This window comes from Budorcas taxicolor, chromosome 3 (assembly GCF_023091745.1).
Source record: "Budorcas taxicolor isolate Tak-1 chromosome 3, Takin1.1, whole genome shotgun sequence".
NCBI classification, from domain to species: Eukaryota; Metazoa; Chordata; class Mammalia; order Artiodactyla; family Bovidae; genus Budorcas; species Budorcas taxicolor.
The window spans coordinates 21,536,158-21,545,315 of record NC_068912.1 but is presented as its reverse complement, the minus strand read 5'-3'; the positions used below and the strand labels follow the sequence as shown (position 1 = coordinate 21,545,315).

The following is a 9,158-nucleotide window of genomic DNA, read 5'->3' as shown; positions in this document are numbered from 1 at the left end:
TTCCTTTCTTCAGTGTAAATACCTCAGGGAAAATTAGGGAAAGACATCACTCTGTACTTCAGTCTCATCAGAGGACCAATATGTTAACATTTCACCCATCAATACTTTTCTGGAATTTAGTCTGTTCCTTACACAACCAAAACACCAAAGCCTACATACGCCCCATATGCATCTCAGAGTCACAAATGCTAAAACTCAGCACAACACAGAGTCCAGTTTAGGAGATTAGATTCTTCCATTTAATCAAACATTGGTTGCAAACAGTATTAATTAATCTTTAAATAGTTATGCATATCACCTATCCATCGAAATGCTTTGAACACCTTAGAAAGCTTGACACATACTATCGTTGTAATGCTTACAAGACTGCCTCGTTATTTTATACCAAAAAATGGTGTATTTCTTCATTATCTCTATTTAGATTCTGGCCCTTTCCGTCCTCTGATTACAGTCTGATTCTGCCTCTGTTTCTTATTTCGTACCTGGATTAGAATTTCGCTTGCCTAACCTAGCAAGTTGAATAATTTTCTCAGGCCCTCTAAGGTAAGAGTCTGAGGTTGAGGGTCATAAACAAGGGATCTGGATGGATTTCCGATGTATCTTCTGCAGGGGTCTGTGGTATGGTCATAAAGAGCCTTTCTCAGAGTTGTGGTGTGAGCTGATAACGCCGGTATTTTGATATTTTCATTTGAATGTTCCCACTTTATGCTGTTGCCTGATTGTAGCCCTTCTCGGCAAGCCTTTGCTTCGAGTGCCCGTCAGTCTGTGAACTCTGTCTTCCAAACACAGCGGTGTAAGCCTTTTTCGGAATCTCTTTTGTTTGCCCGCCGAGGGTGTCGCAGTCGCTTTGGAGATTCTTTCCGGAGAGCCGTCAGGACGTCCAGCGAGCGGGGCATTGGTGGTTCAGTGGTAGAATTCTCGCCTCCCACGCGGGAGACCCGGGTTCGATTCCCGGCCAATGCATCGTGCTCGTGTTAGCTTTTCATCCCAGACTTTTCACTGCTTGGTTTTGCCTGCTCCACGCGCCAAGTCCAGTTATGTCGTGGTTCTGCCCACAAGGAGTAAGAAAAGGGACTATAATCCGAAGGCAGCCCTGAGCAGAAGATACTTGAGGAGTCGTGGGAACTGGGACTGTATCGGAGCCCCAGGGCTGTGACGGAGCAGCGTTTGGCGTGCCTCCCAGTCACCACCTCGCTGGCCAGTTTCTACTTTTCTACCTGCAAGTGTCCTCTGATAAATAAAAGAACAGTCTCTATCCTACAGAATTGCCAAAGATGTATGTGTAAGAATATTCTTCTGCACATCATTATTCATAAGAAAATAGCAGAACCCATTTATTACTCAACATGTAAGGTTTAAATGTACATCAGTATACTCCGACAATGAAAATGCAATTGTTACAAACGAGACAATCCTGATAACTCAGAAAATGTTACTGATTCAAAAAATGGGGGGGGGGGGGGGGAGGTGTCACCGTTGTTGAGCATTCGTTGCACTCTTACATACATTTCCGTATTTGAAGCTCAGAACTACCGGAAAAAAGCAACCTGTGGCGGAGGTGAGAGGTCCCGAGGCACTCGAAGACCACCAAGATAGAAAACGAAGACGGGAGGAGGGCGTAGGAGACGGGGCAAGGTGTAGGAGGAGGGGGCAGGGGAGGAGGCGGCCTCAGCCGGGTGAGATTTCTACAGCCCCTGGATAGCCCTGGTGAAGAGAGGGCGCTCTGGCTCCAAAAGCCTCTCTGCGACCACAGGCTTCAGTGCTGCTGCTCTCCTGGAAGATACCCTCCTTTCCTCTGGTCTCAGTCAAGACAGTGGAGAGCTCATCGTGATTTCTTGTCTGCCCGAAGCCCTCGGAGGGAAGGACGCGCCGACGGAAGCGTTGCTCCGAAGGGGTCCATTGCGCAGTGTCCCGGCTTGTGCTGGATGCTTTCCCGGGTGCCTCTTCTGGACCCCGGAGGACATTCCTGCTCTTTCTTGAGGAGCGGTGGGAGAGGCCCCAGCTTGGCCGGCTCCCTGGGCCGCGGGAGACCCAGGGTCCTGAGCTAGGCCCCTCGATGGGCAGAGCTCAGAGAACCGGCAAGGGAACGGGTTGCCGCCTGAGTCCGCACGTTCTCTCTCCTCCCGTTGCAGGAAAAGAGAGCTCCAACTCCCTCCGCAGGCACCGGAGAGGCGGCTAGGTGATATCTGGGGGTTGGGCCAGAGGGGCGCGTGGAGGGAGCGCTGACTCTCCGCGGGAACACGGCTGGGGTGGAAGAGGAGAAGGGGGACGGGCTAGCCGGGTGGGAAGTTGGCTAAGCCGGGCCAGGGATACGGCGCGCCGGCCCCGGGAGCCTCCTGACCGAGGCAGGCCTCTGACCTCCGCATTCCTGGAAGGGGTGCCTCCCTCTGACCTGGCCCCAAAGGGACTGTGGAGCGCGAGGCTTGCGAGCGAGGCTCTCACGCTTTCCCGGGTGGCCCGGACCAGTGCGGAGCCCGGCGGGTGGGGGCCGGGCGCGCGCACCCACACGCGCGTGGCCGACTGGAGGCTGCAGGAGAAGGCACGTCTGGCACTTGTGGACTGACAGGAGGCGTGCCTCAAGACGCAGGACACATCCAGACGCTTTGGTCACGAAATAGGAAAGCCGGCAGATGGGGGTCCAAGCAGTGGCGCGCTGGCTGGGGGCGGGGGTGGGGGGTGGGGAGGTGGGTGCGCCTCCCGCTCTGGATCTGGGGAGCGGAGCACAGCGAGGCACCACGGAAGAGATGTCGCCTGTCATGAACCGCGGGAAACCGGCGGAGAGCACGAACGCGGTTCGCAGTAGCGGAGATCCCGGCATCTGCAGGTCCCGAGTGCAATAGACGAGCCTCATCCTGGGAAAAACTACCTTCGTAACCACAGTCTCTCCGGTGCCCGGTTAAGTGTGAGCCCACAGCCCGCAGCCACAGGGCAGCCTCCCATCCCTCCACCGACACTCACGGCCAACACCTTGCCCTCCCCGCGGCCCTCGCTGTTCTTCCAAACCGCACTCCTCCAAGCTGTTCCAGGAACGGCGCCGACTGCCCACTCCGCCAGACCCTGCGACCCCGCAGCGTCTCATCTACATACTCCACTCGCGTACTTTACAAGCTGCTTTCGTCTGGTCGGAGAATCGGCGACTGTAGTCTTCCTCGACACGGTGAATCAGGGGATGAAACGCTGCACAAAAGGTTTCCCTGACCGGGAATCGAACCCGGGCCGCGGCGGTGAAAGCGCCGAATCCTAGCCACTAGACCACCAGGGAGTTACGGCCCGGGTGCCCTTCTTCTTGCCTCTGGCTAGAATCACCGTTTCCCTTTCTCCTCCGCGGAGGTCTTGCGCCTTCTCTAAAGTCTTGAGCCTTCGCCGTCACTGCCAGAAATCCTTTCCTAAGGCCATCCCTTCCCTTCTTCCCCCAGAAAAGGCACCTGCAGGTGAGGCACCCAGCGCCCCCGAGTCCCGCCTGGTCCCCAAGTCAGGAGCAACTTGCCTCATCCCGGCCGCACCTCAGAACTGGACTGGTGACCCGCCTTAGCGAGGTGCCCGGGAGTGAATAGAACAGAAGGTCGCTGGGGCCCAGGGAGCTGGAGCGGAGGCCAGGGGCCCGGAGGAGGCGGGAGGCGTTGTGCCCGGGGTGAGAAGGGACCGCTCACGGACACCCCGCATCTCTACGGTCCAGAAGGACTCGGGCGGATGCAGCAACCGAGAGGGCTTGAACGGAGAGCTCTCGGGAGTCTGGCGCCAAGACTGCGAACTGGATTCTGGGTCGAAAGTCGAGCAATCCCTGAATGGGCTTTCTCGGTTAACCCACACCTCAGTGTTCCCCAGCTCGGCGTGGAGAAAAACTTCTGTCTCCTGAGCCATCCCTGAGTTGCCGAAAGTCTGGCTCAAGAATCAGTGATTAGAGGAATGAGAACATGCGGAGGCAAAGAGCAGCAGTCGGGTAGGAGGCCTGCTCCCAGTTTTCACAATGAATGAGTCATAGAGCAGCATCACAGGACCTGTAGTTTCTCCCTTCAGGACATAGATAACAATGTTTGACGCGTATTCCGAGGTTGTTTTCACAGACCACAAGCACGTGGACCCGTTAGAGGTTAGAGGGTCAGAATGAGGATGTTGATTCCAGAAACTTCACCTTGTTACCTCACCATCAACTGAACAGACACCCTGGGACCCTCTCCCCCACACTGTCTTTATCTACACTTGCCTGAAAGCCATCCATGATTTCGGGTCTTTTGAGCATCAGCTGCCAGTTCTCCGGCAGTAAAAGGAGTACTTTCCTTTGCCACCACGTGGTGTCAGTTGCTTGGCAATGGGCTGGAGGACCCGAGTGCCATTTGAAAGCAGATCTTCCCCGCTATAGGTTTCCCCGATGGCTCAGTGGGTAAAGAATTTGCCTGCGATGTAGAAGACACAGGAGACATGGGTTTGGTTCCTGGGTCAGGAAGTCTGCCTGGAGAAAGAGGTGGCAACCCACTCCAGTGTTCTTGCTGGGGAAAATCCCAGAGGATGAGTTCCCCCTACAACCTGCTGCACCTACAGTTTTCCCACCTTAGTCCATGCTAACTCCATCCTTCTCTATACACAGGTCAAAACTCTTGGAGTTCTCTCTGCCGCCACAGTTTTCCTCAGACCCCACATCCAGTTACTCAGGAATTGGTGTTTTCTTGTCTCGCCAGTATATGAACATTGATCTACACCAAGGTTTCTCAACTTCTCCAGTGTTGATATTTTGGATGGGATCATTCTTCACGGGATAGGACTCTGCCTGAGGACCGAAGCGTGTTTAGTGACCTCCCCTCTCAGCCTTCCTCCGACTAGATGCCAGGGAGAAACTCTCCATCCCCCTTGCCCCAGTCTTAAAAAGTAAAAGATGTTCCACACAGGGCCTAGTGTCACAGAGCGGGCAGGGAGTGAGGGCGGGAGCCCAGTCGCTCATGATAGAGAACCAGTGATGTGCCCAGTCTCTCCTGGTCCTGGCCTCTGAATTTGGGCAGACGACTCTCCTGGTCAGGGTGCAGCGGTGGATTCAACTCGGACCCCTGCTCACCTAGACATTAGGACTGAAGATTTTCATCTCAAGATCACGGGGTTTTCTGCCATGAAGCCTTTTCTTTGTCTCCATCCCTGAAATCAACCTCTTTTGAGCCTGCCCATGAGGGGCTGCCAGGAATAAGTCTGGGTCTTCTCAGCGAGGCTCCTCTCACCCCTTCCAGAATTTCACCTGTCTTTGAGTACAGCCTGTAGAGAAACTTTACAGGCCACATTATTTGGGCTTCCATGTGAAGAATAGGGTTTGAGTGGGGTGTCCAATACATGAGGCCACACCTCCAGCCACACTGGCAAACAGCCTTCTCGTCTCCCAGGCGGCCCACCCACTGGGAGTTCCATACTGGGTCAGCCTGAGCTCCGGAAACACCCAAGCCAGGAGGGACACCGAGGGGAAACCAGATGTCCACTTCAGTCCTGTCCCCAAGGAACCCCAAAAGGGTCCTGACTGAGAAACAAGGCAGTGAATCCTCTCTTATTAGGTAGGCGGAAGAGAGATCAAAGAGAAAATGAAGAAAATCTTATGAAGTTTCAGGATCTAGAGTTACCAATGAAGGTGGATTATCCCCATGGCTGGTGAAGGGGAATGGAGTCCCCTTGTCCAGTCTACCCAAATAGACAAAGCAGACAAAGAGGGCCTGGCTACCAGTGAGTAGGGAATCCCCAGTCTTCCCATCTGCTAGTACTTGAGCCTCCCTAGGCATGACTTCCATACATTTCCAGGATGCAGTTAACTGAATTCTTTTCATTTTCCCAACTGCTCTTATTTGACTGAAAGGATTGAGCAGATGTGGAGCATATATGAAAACCACTACAGTAAGGAAGCAAGTATTATTGAGAGTGTCTCATTTCTCTCCCACCCACCCCTTTAAAACTCATTGCACTTTCCTAAGTAGGGTCCCCAGGTTGGGCCCATTTTACTTGTGATGCACAGCTGGTAGAATCTCAGAAGAGTCCATGAGGTTCATGGATGACTATTTGAAGTATGGCACTCATTTTTATTTAAATGTGCATTCCAAAAAGAAATGAGCGAATCAATCTCACCCGAGCCTTATCTATAAAAATAAAAGGGAAAGAAGAATTACATGTAAATGTAGGCAAAATGTCATAAGATGGCCTTAACCGTCTCTATTTCCACTGAAGTCCTTCTTCCCTGGATATGATCAACAATGTCTTCTCTTTCCCCCAAATCTGACATCCAGGGCCAGACCCTAAGATCAGTTTTCAGGCTCCAGCCTATTATCCCTTCTCTCTATCTCCCGTTCTCCCTCATCTTCTTTTATGCTCACAAAACAAAAGAAGAGCTCTCCCCTAGCTTTCAGTTTTCAACATCACACCCAGCGATCAACTTTGCAAATTAGGTACCCTCCATTGGAGTCTCTTTCCCTAGAAAGAAGAGGAAATGTTCAATAGCACAAAGTTTTGTACTTTCCACAGTTAGAAATTACTAAAGAAAACTTTCTCTTGATCAAAGGTCTGAAAAGTGAGCTAACTTCCTGCTGCCTCCTCACCCCTCCTTCACCACCAGCACCCCTCAACTTGCATCTGGAAATGCAAACTGCTTTGGCACTTGCAGATCTTTCTTGCAAGTTCTCCAGCCCTGCAGACATCTGGGCATTTGTCCTCCCCAGAGGCCACAGTAGAGGCTATTTGCCACAAAGGGGCAGCCAGTACCTATGAGGAAGGGCTGGTGTCCCACAGCAAAAGGAAAGGAGGAATGATGCCTGGGTGATGGTTGCATGAATCATTACATTTGCACAATGCATCATTCGGTGTGGAAATGAACAGAACAGGAAAACTTGCTCTACCTGACTATAAGAGTTACTATGACCTCCTATAGATCAGCAATGTGCAAGTGGTATCAGGGTACACAAATAGAAAACGGACTGATTTGAAAGATTTGAAACCCATAGCTCCATATGTGAATGAGTTTTCAGGAACAGCAGTTCAAACTGACCGACTTCACTTTCACTTTTCACTTTCATGCATTGGAGAAGGAAATGGCAACCCACTCCAGTGTTCTTGCCTGGAGAATCCCAGGGACGGGGGAGCCTGGTGGGCTGCCATCTATGGGGTCGCACAGAGTCGGACACGACTGAAGCGACTTAGCAGCAGCAGCAGCAGCAGGGAGAGGAAATAGGTTCGATATTGGGGGTGGGGCAGCTTTATTTCTACCTCACAGACAAGAATCAGTCTGAGTTACATTGTAAACCAAGACATTAAAGTTAATGGTAGAAGGCATTTTGAGGATACTTTCTGATTTGGTCTTAGGCAAAGATTTACTAACCAGGACACAAATAATAATGGGTTTATTTGATTAAAATAAAACCAAGACAAATGATAAATTAGACTTCAACAACGTTAACCATATCTTGTCAGTCAAAGATGCTACTAAAGTGGAAAAGCAAGCTACAAAGAGGGAGAAAATAGTCACAAAAGATAGCTTACAATCCTGCCTCTCCGTGATTATAATATATAATGACCTCCTCCGATCCAATAGTATTTTTTACCAGCTGAGCCACAAGGGAAGCCCAAGAATACTGGACTGGGTAGCCTATCCCTTCTCCAGGGGATCTCCAGATCTAGGAGTCGAACCAGGGTCTCCTACATCACAGGCAGATTCTTAGTATCAGGAAAGTCCTATTTTCAAGGAACATACAACCAACTTTTTTCAGATGGGTAAAAGATAATGAGCAGGTACATCAGAAAAGATGATGTGCACGTGGCCAACAAAGCATACAAGGAGCGCTCATTATTTTTAGCTGTTAGAGAAATGGATATTAAAACCACACTGCGATATCACTACTCTTGGCAGCATGGCTAAAATTATAAGGAGGGCAAACAAACAGTCTTGCAAAGATGTGGAATAACTACAACTCTCATTCATATTGTTGGGGGTAATATAAAATGGTACAGCTGCTTTGGGGAAAGCTTTGGTGGTTTTTATACAAGGTTACTCTTTGGTACCATCAATTCTTCACAAAGTTTCCTCCCCCCCTCCCCCCTCCACCCCCACCCCCACCCCCACCCCGCAAGGGAAATGAGGACCTATGCCCACAACATCTCTTGAGGAGAGAATGCTCAGAGCAGGTTCATTCACAATAGACAATATTGGAAACAGCTCAAATGCTCTCTATAGAGTGAATGGTAAACAGACTGTGCTGTGTTACTGCCATGGAATGCATCTCAACGATGAAAGAGAAATGACACCTGCTTTACACAACAATGGATAAAGTCAGAGATATTATACAGATAAAGAGGTGTAGAAAAGCATATTTCCACTATGGTTGCGTTTCCATGACAGGTTAGAAGAGGCAAACATACAAATGAAAGGAGTCTGGACAGTGATGATCAACAAACAAAACAGAGGCCAATGACAATGACTTTAATGATTCCTCATTGCTGATTGAATTGTCACTAAATTCAGGCAGAGGGGACAATGATAGTATGATGAGGAGTTTCCTTGCTGGCCCAGTCTGATAGATGAAAATGTTGAGGCACTGTCAAAGTCCAAATAGGGCACAAGTAAAAACACCAGGTCACCAAAACAACAATTAGTAACGGTTGAGGGTGCCCCAAAAGACGGTTCAGGAAAAGGGAGTGTTCCAACAAATTATGGAAGGAGGCTCACAGGTATACAGTTATAAAGCAGCTTATACAGTGAGGAGGCAATGACTGTTTATTCTTCACTGTGATTGGTTATATCAGAGTTTTCCTTGGGATGGGGATATGGTGAAAAATGGTTACCTCCTATCATTTTTTGCAAACAGCTTTGTTTTGTTTATGGTTTTCAGAGGCATAAACAAGCATGGCCCAAGGTAAGTTTCACTCATTTTGCAAAATAAGCTAAGGGAGCTTTTGCTTGCACAGCTAAACAGGTTTCTGTGCTCAGGGAATCTTCAAGTCTGATCTCCATTTGTGATTGACCCAAACTCCCCGCTTTGGGTCCTGCTCTCAGTATAACTTCCCTGTCTGTTGCCAGCAAAGCTGTGGTCAGGCGGAAGAATCACATGTTCGCTGTTTCCACTAGTTGGTTGTCAGAGCAGAGGGGGCTGTAGTCACCGTTCTTCATCACTTATAAGCGGTGATTGTTAAGCTCCTCCAGTAGTCCC

At 50.1% G+C, this 9,158-nt stretch overlaps 2 non-coding genes across 2 annotated transcripts; one reads left to right on the top strand and one right to left on the bottom strand.

Moving 5' to 3' along the window:
• The first annotated feature begins 892 nt into the window (after positions 1–892).
• On the top strand, positions 893–963 carry TRNAG-CCC (transfer RNA glycine (anticodon CCC)). The gene has a single exon. It is a non-coding gene; the product is annotated as a tRNA-Gly (tRNA).
• Positions 964–3,190: 2,227 nt separating this feature from the next.
• TRNAE-UUC (transfer RNA glutamic acid (anticodon UUC)) lies at positions 3,191–3,262 on the bottom strand. Its single transcript has one exon. It is a non-coding gene; the product is annotated as a tRNA-Glu (tRNA).
• Positions 3,263–9,158: the final 5,896 nt, after the last annotated feature.